Source organism: Zea mays, chromosome 4 (genome assembly GCF_902167145.1).
Source record: "Zea mays cultivar B73 chromosome 4, Zm-B73-REFERENCE-NAM-5.0, whole genome shotgun sequence".
NCBI lineage: Eukaryota > Viridiplantae > Streptophyta > Magnoliopsida > Poales > Poaceae > Zea > Zea mays.
In genome coordinates, this window is record NC_050099.1 from 56,527,215 (window position 1) to 56,541,927 (window position 14,713).

At 44.3% G+C, this 14,713-nt stretch overlaps 1 non-coding gene across 1 annotated transcript; it reads left to right on the plus strand.

Moving 5' to 3' along the window:
• The first annotated feature begins 14,423 nt into the window (after nt 1–14,423).
• On the plus strand, nt 14,424–14,496 carry TRNAR-CCG (transfer RNA arginine (anticodon CCG)). Its single transcript has one exon. It is a non-coding gene; the product is annotated as a tRNA-Arg (tRNA).
• Nucleotides 14,497–14,713: the final 217 nt, after the last annotated feature.

The window sequence follows — 14,713 nt, forward strand, 5'->3', positions numbered from 1 at the left end:
AGGGGTGCCCCCTTCTATCCCCCAAGGGAGTCTCGGTTTTGGAACCAAGGCCTTGCCTCCCTTGAGAACTATTCTTTATTAAATATGCGAAACATAGTACAACTAGGCTAGGGCCTTTATGCCTAAGGGTAAAAGCGACATAGCTGCTCTATGTTCTAGGCGTTGTCGTAGACTTCTCCTTCCTCGTTGCAGAGCTTGTATGTTCCCAGCTTCAGCACCTTGGCAATGATGAAGGGTCCTTCTTAGGGGGAGTGAGCTTGTGGCATCCTTGGTTATCTTGTCGTAGCCAAAGCACCAGGTCGCCTTCTTGGAACCCCCGGGGTCGGATTCGCCGTTCGTGGTAGCACCGAAGGGATTGCTGGTATTTTATTGAGTGAAGGAGAGCTACGTCTCGAGCTTCATCCAGCTAGTCCAAAGAGTCTTCACGACTAACTTGATTGTCACGTTCGCTGTACGCCTATAGCCTCGGGGAAGCATACTCGAGGTCGGTGGGTAGGATAGCCTCGACCCTGTAGACTAGGAAGAATGGTGTGAACCTCATGGCTCGGCTCAGAGTAGTCCTTAGGCTCCAGATTACTGAAGGGAGCTCGACGAGCCATTACGTGCCGAATGTTTTTAGGTCATTGAAGATCCTCGGCTTCAGGCCCTGTAGGATCATGTCGTTGTCACGCTCTACCTACCTATTGCACCTCGGGTGTGCCACTGCTGACCAATCTACACGAATGTGATGGTTGCTACAGAAGCTGAGGAACTTCTTCCCTATGAACTGGGTGCCATTGTCGGTGATGATTGAGTTGGGGACCCCGAAGCAATGAATGATATCTGTGAAGAATGAGACTGCCTGCTTGGATTTAATGCTTTTGAGGGGCCGGACTTTGATCCACTTGGAGAATTTGTCGATGGTGACCATCAGGTGCGTGAAGCCTCCGGGTGCCTTCTACATAGGACCGATGAGATCCAATCCCCATATCGTGAATGGCCACATTATTGGAATCATCTAAAGGGCCTAAGCTGGCATATGTGTCTGCTTCATGTAGAACTGACAGCCTCGGCAGGACCGCACGATCTTGATAGCATCCGCTACTGCAGTCGGCCAGTAGAACCCTTGCCTGAAGGCATTGCCAACGAGGGTCCGAGGTGCCACGTGGTGCCCCCAAGCCCCCGAGTGGATTTCTCCCAACAACTCCTGCCCTTGGCTGATTGGTATACACCATTGGATTATTCCCGAGGGGCTGCATCGGTACAACTCCTTTTCTTCTCCTATCAGCACAAAGGTCTTTGCTCGGCGGGCGAGGCGCTGGGCCTCGGTCTTCCCTAGGGGAAGTTCTCCCTAGAGGAGATACTCTAGGTAGGGTTCCTCCAGTCCAAAGCTGGAGCGGCTCAGTCATCGTTGCCGTCGATTTGCATAGCCTCGAGCCCGTCGGCCGGGGGCTCTTCTTCGTGGGGGGCGAGCTCGGACGTCTCCTTGGGCATTACTGAGGGCTTGAAGATGTCCCTAGCAAAGACATTCGGGGGGATCGTGGTCCATCCCGAGGCGATTTTCACCAGTTCGTCAGCTACCTCATTGTACCAGCGTGTGACGTGGTTGAGCTCCAGGCCAAAAAATTTATCTTCGAGGCATCAAACCTCCTCGCAGTATGCCTCCATCCTCGCGTCATGAAAACTCGAGTTTTTCATCACCTGGTCAATGACAAGCTGGGAATCCCCTCATACGTCTAGGCGTATGATTCCTAGCTCGATGGCGATGCGCAAACCGTTGATCAAGGCTTCATACTCGACGATGTTGTTGGATGCAGGGAAGTGGAGACACACGATGTATCGTAGATATACACTAAGGGGTGAGATGAAGAGCAATCCAGTGCCCACCCGTGTTTTCATCAGCGATCCGTCAAAGTACATGGTCGATAACTTGGCTTGGATCGGAGCCATTGGTAACTAGGTATCGGTCCATTGGGCCAGAAAGTAAGTCAGGGCTTGGGATTTGATGGCCTTCTTGGGGCGAACGAGAGAGTTTCTCCCATGAGTTCGACAACCCACTTGGCTACCCTACCCGAGGCTTCCTTACTCTAGATGATTTCCCCTAGAGGGATGGATGACACCACTGTTACGGGATGAGACTCAAAATAATGGTGCAACTTTCTCGGAGTTAGGACTACCGCGTAAAGCAGCTTCTAGACTTGTGGGTGGCGTACCTTGGTTTTGGACAGCACCTCGCTGACAAAGTACATGGGCCTTTGAACTAGCAAGGCGTGTCCTTCCTCCTTTCTCTCTACCACGATAGTGGCGCTGACCACCTGGGTTACCATGGTAAAGGTCATCATACCATCCATCATCGTTGGTTGGACTTTCTTGACGAAGCTCTTTGTGTTGAGGCCCTCATCCTTAATCATCCTGCGTGATGTGGCGCATTTCTTCAGCGGCTTCGTCGATCTTCCTCTGAAGTTCGGCTAACCGAAGCATCTTCTCCCTTTTCCTCTGTACCTGCTGATGTATAGCTTCAGGTCTTTGATTTCCTAGTCCAACTCCTCTTCCTATGGTGTTGGGCTGGTAGCCTTCCTTTTCTAGCTCCTAGCTTCTCTCAGTGAGAGCGTCTCTTGATTGGTGTCCAGTGGCTGCAGGGCAGCCCCTAGCACTGTTGCCTTCTTCGGTGGCATGACGAAGGCGAACACTTGCCGAAGATTGTGGAAGTGAGTTCACCGGAGGTGGATGCCAATGTTGGTCACTTGTTCTCAAATGGTGTGAATCAAGAACAAGATAGCACAATTGTTTAGTATTAAGGACCTTCGTCTTCCGAAGCAATATCTCCCCATGGACATAATGATCATTAGATGAAGGTTACACAGGATATACCTTCATCATCTTATAAATAAATCATAATACAAAGAGATGGAAATGGCAAGTGTAACTTATCGATCCATTCATGTTCACATACCATAAAACATACATGAGTATTAACAGAACGTGTATTACATTGATACCTTCGGCTTGCTTGAAGGTGTTGACGTGAGAGTGATTACAATCCAGCTTGAACAGTATGGTACTACTATTCATCTATTTATAGGCACGGGACGCAGCCCGAGTAAAATTACATTTATGTCCCTGACATTTACTTATAACCATAACATGAATCATTAAGGACTAAATAGTCTTTTTTCCCTTTCAGCCAGCATCATCTTCAGTCTTTATCACCATTATAAGCCAAAACTGCTGCTCTTCGGCAATAGCTTCGGCGTTTGTTTTTATCATCTTGAGATCACATCTTCATCCCGTATACCTTCATTATAGGGGAAGAACTTCCATTCCAAAGATGAAGCTCCCTGCAACAACCTATATCATGCTGGAAACCAATGGTTAATCATGTTTTTGAGGACCTTCGGAAGAGGGAGGCCCCTAACAGTAGCCCCTCGTAGTATTAATTTGTTCCTTTGTAACAAATTTAGACTGCAACGTGAACGAAGGCCTTTTACCGAAGGTTCGAAAAAACACCTTCCCTTCGCTAGAATAGCGAATCATTCTGAACCATGGGACCCACCAAACTGTGGGGCTCTGAGTATATATATAGAAGGATGTGTTGCAGATATTTTTCATGCCATCTAGCTTTCGTGTTGCGATTGTCGTTTTAGCTTTCCTATTCTGTGAGCGCAATTTTTTTTGAGCTTTGACTTTCTGCAGTGATCATTACCGAAATGGTCGAGGATAAGAAAAGCGTGGATCCCACACTCGTTGGCTTCTACAAAGCCATGGAAAGGACCAACATAGAAAAAATCACTAATGAAATGTTAGCTGGGCTATCTGGTGATTCAAGCGACAGCGAAAGCTTCGATGTTGAGAGTGGGAACGAAGATGCTGAAGATCGGTCGTGGAGGCCAAGCCACGTTGTTTTTGGGAAGTCGACTATTAGACAAGGGTAAATTGAAGCGATGAAAGGCAAATATTTTCATGATGTGTCCATAGTGAGGGCTAGGGGGGACACTGTTCCCCTTCTTGAAGGTGATGAAGTGGTGGTCTTCAGGAGCTTCATGAAGGCTGGGATTCACTTTCCGCTCCACAAAATGTTGGTCGAAGTTTTGAAGACATTCGAGATATACCTTCATCAGCTTACTCCCGAATCTCTTATCAGAGTGGGGGTTTTTATATGGGCCATGAGGAGTCAGGGACTGGAGCCGGATGCCAGATGCTTCTGCAACATTCATGAGCTATCTTACCAGATGAAGGCGACCGGAAAAGAACAATATCATAACAACTTCGGCTGCTACGGCTTCGTGCCTCGCTTTGAGGCAAATTACCTTATGCCCACATTTTGGAAGAAGTGGCCAGGTTCTTGGATGAAGGAATGGTTTTACGTGAAGAATGACTTGAATTAGAGGGAGGATGTGAGAGGCATTTTTCAACGTCCAATATGGTCACGTTTCAGCATTAGAAGGCCATCCATCGCACTTAGGAATGAAGTGCAGGCATGCCAAATTGCTTTCAACACCATATGCACCTACATTGGCATAAGAGATTTAGTTCAAGAGCACATTACTTATAAAGTATGGCCTCTTGCTAACGAATGGGAAATGGCGAAGGAAACCACCGCTGGCTCCAGCCATAGTGGCTTGGTTTATCTCAAGTATACTTTTCGGTACAGAAGCCAATTTGATGAGCCAAATGATGATTGGCTAGACACTATAGAGGAAACGAGTGATGAACTACTTGGAGCGTACTCGAGGGCAGAAGACAAAGTTATGACAGCTGCCTTCGGCGCTCGTGGAAAAAAGAGGTTGAATAGGGTGTTCGATATTATTGGGTTTGTTTACCCAGATTACTGCTTTCCCGTCCAAAAGCAAGGGAGAAAAAGGAAAGTCGTTGCTTCAACATCTTCTGGTGCGCCGAAGGCGAAGAAAGTCAAGGTGCAGCACGGAAACTGTCTTCTTCATATACAAAATGAAGGATCCTTCGGCTGAAGCTACTTTGATGGGTGGAAAATTCTATTCCAATGTTTGGATGAAGGGCGGCCGCGAGATAGCCGACGAAGCTATAAAGAAAAATGAAAAAGAATCCCATGATGCCCGAGAAGAAGCTAAGCGAGCCAAAAAGGCTGCAGAGCGCGCAAGGCGTATAGGTATTTTTACTGAATCTTAGCTTCAGTACTTTTTCCTGGCTTTGAATTAACAACTTGCTATTTTACTTCAGCTGACCTATCACCGCCACTCGAGCCTTATGACCCCGAGGCCGATCCAGCCATGAAAGCAGCATTAGAAACAATAAAGATTGCTGAAGAAGCCGTTGATGAAGCTGTCAACAAACTACTGAACGAAGCTGCCGAGAAGATTTTAAAAGAAGACTGTATTATTGTGTACTTAAGAAATATAGTATTTGGGGAATGTAATATTCGTAAATGAGTTAAATATTGTATATCTATGTATACATTAATGTAATACATTTCTTTGCGATGCATGAAATTTGCGTACATACCATTTTTGAGCCTTTGGCGAAAAAACACCTTCTCTTCTTTTCATGCTTCGTAAAGAAAGAGCCCTTCTATAGCACAACCGTTATATAATATTTTTGTCGACGAAGATTTTCTTGGCATGTAAAATTATAATTGCCGAAGGTACACTTTGTGCTCCAGCACATTGTTCCATTCATCGCATATTTTGAAAGAAGCAACTTTCCTTCTCCACGATCTTGTTACTGATGCGACATGATGTATGATGCAATGCTATGCGAAATGATGCGATGATATGATGCAGCATGATGTTTCTGCCAAAAACACATACCCACACGAAAACACACCCAGACTCTGCATCCCCTTAGGAACGTCTTTTGAGTCTCTTCACCTTCTATTTCGGTGGCATTTAAGCTCTGCATCCCCTTAGGAACAACTTTTGAGCTTCTTCACCTTCTATTTCAGTGGTATTTAAGCTCTGCATTCCCTTAGGAATGACTTTTGGGCTTCTTCACCTTTTATTTTGGTGGCATATTGGCTCTGCATTCCCTTAGGAACGACTTTTGAGCTTCAGAACTTACTCTGTGCTTCCTTAGGAACGACTTTGTAGCTTCAGAAGCATTGTTGAGGGGTTGCATTCTACACTCGATGGTGTGGCCACAATATTATTACATCAAATTGGAGGTTAAACCTCCGTGAACTGTTTTTCATGCACGAAAATAAAATGACAGACAAAACAAAGATACACCAGGTTAGGATATTCTTTAGTAAATGTGCTTCGACTCAGGCACAATGCTGTTGACTATGCGAGCTTTGGACTCCTCCCAAAAATCGCGCTGTTGTTGAGCGTGGTGATGCACTTCTGGCTGCTGACTGTGAACCAGAGTAGGTGCTAGCGGTGGTGGCGGTGGCAACTGGGCCCAGGAAGCTTGAGAATGGCTTGCCGAAGCGACAGAGGTCGTAGGCTGTTGATTGCCTACATACTCTAGGACGTAGGGCGAGTAGCACGAAGCAGTATGTAGAACCTGCTTCGGTTGATTCTGCCGAGCTTCTGCTTCGGCAATCTCTTTCTGCTTTTGAATCGTAACCTCACATGTTCTTGTGGTATGCCCTTTATCTTCGCCGCAGAACAAACAGAACAGTTTCCTGGGCTGATCTCCATATCTTCCTCCGAAGTTTCTGCCCCCTCTGCCTCTTGGAGCTGGTGGCCTGAAGGAACTTTGTTGTGCTCCTGATGATTGGGAGCTATGCTGCTGCCTTTGGGTTTGATTTCCCTTGTCGTCACTTGAGCTGGTGTTATGGATTGACCTGACATGCCTAGGGTGGAATCTCCCTCCGAAGCCCCTGGCCATTTCAGAGTATCTGTAGGCTTCTTCCCTTCTTTGCCAAAAATCATTGTCGGCTCTGATGTATTCATCCATTTTTTGGAGAAGCTTCTCCAAAGTTTGTGGTGGCTTCCTTACAAAGTATTGCGTCGTGGGTCCTGGCCGGAGCCCTTTAATCATGGCCTCAATGACGATCTCATTGGGCACTGTAGGTGCTTGAGCTCTCAGCCGCAAGAACCTTCAGACATACGCCTGCAAATATTCCTCCTGGTCCTGCGTACACTGAAAGAGAGCCTGGGCTGTGACCGGCTTCGTTTGAAAACCCTGAAAGCTGGTCACTAACATGTCCTTTAGTTTCTGCCATGACGTAATTGTCCCTGGCCGAAGAGAGGAGTACCAAGTTTGAGCTACGCTTTTGACTGCCATGACGAAGGACTTCGCCATGACTGTAGTATTGCCCCCATATGAGGATATGGTTGCTTCTTAGCTCATCAGTAATTGCTTCGAGTCTGAGTGCCCGTCATACATGGGGAGCTGAGGTGGCTTGTATGACGGTGGCCACGAGGTAGCCTGCAATTCTGCTGCCAAGGGACAACTATCGTCAAAAGCAAAATTGCCCCGATGAAAGTCATTGTACCATTTATCATCATTGAATAGACTTTCTTGGCGAAGCTCCCTGTGTTGGGGCCTTCGGTCTTGGTCATCCTGAGTGAGGTGACGCATTTCTTCAGCGGCTTCATCGATCTTCTTCTGAAGGTTGGCGAGCCGAAGCATCTTTTCCCTCTTCCTTTGCACCTGTTGATGGATAGCCTCCAAATCCCTGATCTCTTATCAAGTTCCTCCTCCTGAGGTGTTGGGCTAGTAGCCTTCCTCTTCTGTCTCCTAGCTTCTCACAATGTCTCCTGATTAGTGTCCAGTGGTTGCAGGGCAGCCCTTGACACCATTGTCTTCTTCGGCGGCATTGTGAAAGTCGATACTTGCCGAAGGTGGTCGAATGAGTTCACTGGAGGTGGGCGCCAACGTTGGTCCTTGTTCTCGAAAGCTCTACATCAAGAACAAAGCAACACAATTGTTAACAATTAGAGACCTTCGTTCTTCGGAGCATTATCTCCTTTGGGATATATGATCTTCAGACGAAGGTCATGAAGGGCATACCTTCATCATTTCGGTGAACCAATATAAATAAAGGCACATGAGACACAAAAGAATATAAATAATCGTTACAGATCATTAGATTATTCATACTCTTTCCTTTTATAAACATATGTAAACATCAATGATATTTATATTACATCAATACCTTCGGCTTGCCAGAAGATGAAAAATGCGAGAATGGCACGAGGGCGATTACCATTCAACGTGAACAGTACGGTGTTACTGTTTATCCATTTATAAATCATACTAAGTCGAAGCTCCTTCAGCGTCCGTTCATCCTGCCTTCGGGTTGTATCTCCATATCACGCATTCCTTCATCTCAAAGCCAAAATCTCCTGTAGCAGTCTATGTTACACTAAAAACATATTAGTCACGTTTTTTAGGACCTTCGGAAGAGGAAGGTCCCCAACAGACGCCCTTAGCTGAATAATTTGAGGAACTGAGGTGTAGTTTGCTTCACCGTCGTGCCGTCAATGGGGCTCGGTGTATGCAGTTTGCTCTACCGAGGGCGGTTTGCCCCTTAGAGAGGAGTGTGGTACATTTAGGAAACCTAACGGGTGACTACAGCCTCAGAGAATCTTTGTAAAGGCTACGTAGTGAAACCTTGCCTATTCACATTGGTAGTGTTTAAGGGTTTGATCGACCCGAGGCAAAAGGGAATCACGACTCATGGGTAAAGTGTGCAACCTCTGTAGAGTGTTATGAAACTGATATATCAGCCATGCTCATGGTTATGAGCGGCCTTGGGAGCTCCACGATTAGAGACACATTGATCAGAGATACTTTGTTTACAGAGGATAATGAGGATAATGATGGTTTTTATTATGATTATGATGATAATGATGATTATGGTTTCTGGTATTCTTTCCGGTTGGGAAGAGTACTTTTGGGTTAACAAATTGGGTTAATGCTAAAACCTAGCTCGCTACTAGTAATAATTAACTGACCAACTAAAAGCAACTGCTTGATCTTAAACCCAACATAAAGCTAGTCCACTACAGCCAAACAGGACAATTGCTGAGTATGCTGATGTGTACTCACCCTTGCTTTACACACCAAACCGCCTAGGTTGTCCACACTACAACCACTGCTCAGGAGAAGATGAAGTCGTGGTGGAGGATTTCTAGGAGTTCCAAGAGTATGAAGAGTTCTAGGCATGGGTTAGCGGCAAACCCCTAGTCGGCTACCTGTGAAGGCCGTGTTTAGCTATGTTTCGTTTTCGCACTTTGATCTATGTTAATGACTATGTGGATGTCTCGGACATCATGATGTAATCAGACTATTACCCTCTTTTATGTTATTATTTGAGTACTGTGTGATGATTTCCGGTTATGTAACTGTTGTCTACGTGAATTGTTGATCCTGGCACGTACATGGTTCGCATTCGGCCTTCTAAAACTGGGTGTGACAGATTTCAAGTAAAGCAACTCAAGGAATGGACATTCCTCTCCCAAATGAAGTACACCCAAGATATACTTAAAAAGTTTCGACTGAAGGATGCAAAGCCTACTAAAACGCCAATGGGAACGGACGGACACTTGGATCTCAACGCGGGAGGTAAGTCTGTAGATCAAAAAGTATACCGGTCTATGATAGGATCCTTGCTTTATCTTTGTGCAAGTAGACCAGGCATTATGCTTTCATTTTGCATATGTGCTAGATTTCAATCTGATCCAAGGAATGTCACCTTGTGGCTGTGAAGTGTATTCTTAGATATTTATTTCATATGCCTTACATCGGGCTCTCGTATCCTAAGGGGTTTACCTTTGACTTGATTGGATACTTAGACTCTGACTATGCCTCATGCAAGATTGATAGGAAAAAGCACATCAGGGACTTGTCAATTTTTGGGAAGGTCCCTGGTGTCTTGGAGTTCAAAGAAACAAACTTTCGTTGCCCTATCCACAGCCGAGGCTGAGTATGTTGCCGCAGGCCAGTGTTACGTGCAACTACTTTGGATGAGGCAAACCCTCCGGGAATTTTGCTACAATTTGAGCAAAGTTCCACTCCTATGTGATAATGAGAATGCAATCTGCTTGGTGGATAATCCCTTTGAACATAGTCGCACTAAGCACATAGACATCCGACATCACTTTATGAGAGATCACTAGAAAAAGGGAGATATTGATGTTTCCATATTAGCACCGATCACCAACTAGCCGATATCTTTACCAAACCTTTAGATGAGAAAAGGTTTTGTAAGTTGCGTAGTGAGCTAAATGTCTTAGATTCGTGGAACTTGGATTGATCTAGAGCACACATGTTTTTATGTATTGATCATGTCATTATAAGTTTAATTATGTATTTGTGGTGTTCAAGTTGTAAAACATCATCCCCAAACCTCACAAGTCCTTATGTGAATGATGCATATGTTTAGGGGGAGGATATGTTACAACTTGGCCCTTTGAGACTAACATGTTTGCTTAAGTGATTTTTGTGTAGTCTCAAAGGTGAATGGAAAGGGAAATGGTGAACTTGAACAACAAACAAGGCTTCCACTGCAAAACAATATAATGTTCAAGTTGCCCTTGGTGTTCATTGCCCTCTTGTTTTTAATTTGAATTTTTTTGGTGAGGCAATGAGGTTTCTAGGCCACTAGTTTTTCCATTTTGGTGCTTAATGCCAAAGGGGGAAAATTAAAGGCCAAAGAAATTGGATCAACTACCACTTGTGAATTTCAAAAATCATTGTGTAGTATTTGTCTTTTGATCAAAACCCTCTTATTGCAAAACTACCATCTTGTGGGGTAGAATTTGATTATGGGAAAAAGGGGGAGTTTTTGGTTTTTGATCAAAAGTAGTCTTACAAAATGTTTTGGTTTGCCAAAACAAAGTGTTTTAAACATAGACGTAAGAAAATGAATTTGTATTACGAAAATAAACCATGTGGTGGCAAGATGATCCAAATATGCCAAATCCTGTGATAATTCAATTGGTTTTTAGTTTGACGTCAATTTGCACGTTTTGGCTCACATTTGGTTATGTTAGTGCATTTTGAGTTGCTTTTGATGTGTTGGCATAAATCACCAAAAATAGGGAGATTGAAAGGTAAATGTGCCCTTGGGCCATTTCTAAGTGTTTTGGTGATTAAGTGACAAACACATCACTTTGATCTAACATGCCTACTATGAGTATAAGCACATTGCAAATACTATTGAAATGGAGAATCAAAGGTATGAATCTAGCACTTAGTCAATTGTTTTAGTTACTAACTATGCTCATCTAAGTACTAGGAAACTCTCCAAGTCGAGACAAATTGGAGCAAAGAAGTTTGGCTAAGATTAGCAACTTGTGCCAGCCTGGGCGCACTGGACTATCCGATGTGCACCGGACTGTCCGGTGAGCCAGGTGGCAAACAGCTCTTGCCAGCACCAATGTCGATGCACAATCAATGATGACACGTGGCAGCACCAGATTGTCCGGGGCGCCACTCGACTATCTGGTGTGTCGGGCAGCCAAAGGATGCAATGGCTAACTCAACGGTCGACATAGGTGGTATGGAAAGAAATCATGTATTGTTTATTGTCCAGTGTGCACCGGACAGTCCGGTTCACCCATGGATAGAAGGCAACCAGGGCCTTCCAAATTAAGATCAAACGGCTCTTTTGGCCCTTGGGGCTATAAAAGGACCTCCTAGGCACATGGAGCTGTTATTCAAGTATACAAAGAGCACACTGAAACTTTGATTCAACGCAACCACACTTTCGACTTGTTCTAGAGAGAATTGAGCGTTTTCTTGAGAGAAACTCTATCATTTTGATTCTTGTGTTCTCTCCTTTGCTTGTGTGTGTGGTGCTGCTGCTCTTGTACTCTTGTGTGTGTTGCAATTTCTCCTTACTCTTGTGCTTCGATTGCGATCATTCGTGTAAGGCGTGAGAGACTCCAAATTGTGAAGATTCCTCACGAAGGGATTTGGTATAAGGAAGAAAACTGTCGTACTCAAGTTTGATATTTGGATCACTTGAGAGGGGTTGAGTGCAAACCTTGACCGAAGGAGGTTACCACAACGTGGAGTAGGCATTGGCTGAACCATAGGATAAAATCGTCGTGTCTATTGTACATTCACTTTATTGCGATTATTGTCTTCCAAGAGTTCTCATATTTCACTTGTATTATTGTTGTCTTCCAAGAGTTCTCATATTTCACTTGATTATTACTGTTGATTGTTTATGAATTATGCATGATACATGATAAGATTATTTTGTTAATTGGAACATGGAGCTTAACAGTGCTACAACATTGCTTCAAAAGGGCATCGCAGCATGCTCTACCTATGTTTATGAATTAACGAGAGACAACAGTGCTACAACATGGGTGGAATGGACGCCCTTGGCCAATTAATTAGGAAAGCTAGGGAGAGATTACCTTACTCAAAAGGGGCAAGCGGGGAGGCGTCGCTGCAGAGTACAGGGAGGTTCTTGGGTCGATCATGCTGCGATGGCTTTTTGAACGAGGGATTCCTATGCTCCCTTCTTCCTAAAACAGTAGCGGATTTTCTCAAACTAGTGAAACTTTGGAAAGGCCTCCTAGTGCTACCCTGCCTCATGTCCTCGGTAAAGGTGTATGAGATTCATGACCCTGTGGCAGATGTGTATCACGACTTGTGGGTAAAGGTGTGCAACCTCTGTAGAGTATAAAACTAGTATATCAGCCATGCTCAAGGTCATGAGCGGCTCATGACTCTTGCATGATTAAATGATGGAACTAAACTTAACCTGTCATGCATTGCATTGCAGAGTTATTATTATTATTATTATTATCTATGATCTCTTATTTAATTAGGTTGGTATTTACATATACTTAATAATTGCTAATAAAATTTTGACCAACTTATTAAAAACAGTGCTCAGCCTTAACCATTTTCCTTGGTAAGCCTTACACTACACCTGAGCCTCAACTGTAATTGAGCTCATACACACTTTTTCCCACACTTGCTCAGTGATGACCGTATGAGAGCTCACTCTTGCTATAATCACACTAGGTCAAGAACAAGTATCACCGAAGGAGCACGAAGGATGTTGCGATGAGTTCATAGAGGTTTAGGTCGTCATCTCCCAATCAACTATGGTTGCAGAGGATCGTTGTCACCATATGGTGTATTTTATTTAGCTATTTTTGTACGAAAATCCTATTATGTAATAACGATGTGACATTTTTTTCTGTACATTGAGTCATCATATGTGTGAGACTTGATCCTACCACACATTTGGGATGCATCTGGATTTGTCCTTAAATTCGAATGTGACATTTGGCGTAGCTGCTGTTGTGCCTTTCTTGCCTCGACGCCTTTGAACCTTCAGTCCTTGATCACACCTTTGGTCGAGTCGTTGTGAGCAGAGTTTCAACATATGTTTGTAGCTCATTTGAAGGAAGTGTTGCGACCTCTCAAGGAGGAGGCTTCTATCATCAAGTTGTGGCTAGCACGTGTGCCCAACCATTAGGAGCATGCAGAAGAGCATGGTGAGCATGCTTCTATCTCTGTCTTGGCTGAGCTCTTTGGCCCCTGTTCTCTAGTGAAGCATGATTCGTCATTGTCCATCCTTGCTTTATCTCATGGCGGCCTGCACGACTGTCGACTCCTTGGTGTGGCAGGACACCAGTGCAAACACTGCAGTCTCTGCCCTTGGCGAGATGCCCACAAGGATCTTTGTTACAAAGATTCATAGAGAGACATACCTTACTAATAATGAGGCGATCGTAGGGGAATTTGAAGTATATTCTTGCCAAATGATATCCACCGAGCAAACCATTAAGGTGCCTTCAGAAACCTCCACGTTGCTTCAGGTTGTCACCTCTGTTGAGGATGTTATTTTGGTTAAGGATGTATCGTATGATGAGGAAGCTACCTTGGTTGCGCAAAGTACTTTTGTGGAGTCCATCTTTCTTACCACCATCGAAGACTGTCCTTCTCATTCTATGGTTGAGGAAAATACGAAACCTGTTTTGGTGGAGGACGGATCAGATGATGAGGAAGCTACCTTGGTTGCACAAACGACATTTGAGGGCCCAATCTTTCTTACCACCATCAAAGATGGTCCTTCTCTTTCTATGGTTGAGGACAATACAAAACCTCGACTAGTAGAGGATCCTCCGATAGTGACAATATTTTCATCTAGAGGATCCTCCGTAGTGACAATATTTTCATCTATTGAGCTAGAGAGGATGAGGATCTTGCATGCCCTCTTTAAGCCCCCTCACCATTGACTACAACAGTTAGGCATCGACGTAAGTCCCATAATAGTTTGTCGCTTCGTCGAAGTGTTCGTCTTGCACATCATGGTGTATTTAAAGATCTGGACATTGTTGGGATTGACGGGAAGCCCAACGAGAGTTCAATTCAAGACTACATAGACCATCTAAAGTAATTGTTGCCACTAAACCTCCTCAATGAACTTTTGAGTTTAAAAGGTCGTGACTTTTGTGTCTAAGTCATATATAAGTATTAAAGACCAAAAACCATTAGCAATATAACCTTTGTATAAGTGTGAAGAGTACTGTATGTTAGACATCTTCGACTGCGTGGCCTAATGGATAAGGCGCTCGCCTCCGGAGCGGGAGATTGTGGGTTCGAGTCCCATCGTGGTCGTCCTTTTTTTATTTTCTCTCTCATTTTTTCAGGTTCATATTATTTATTTTGTCCTGCAATTACATATTCTTTTGTCCTACCGCAGTTACATATTCAGGTATCCAAAAATATAATACACGCCTTTCTATTCGTATCAATACTTGGCTATGTCGTATTTGGAATTTCGGATGCAGGATTGGTCGTATCAATACTTGGCTATGTCGCATTTGGAATTTCG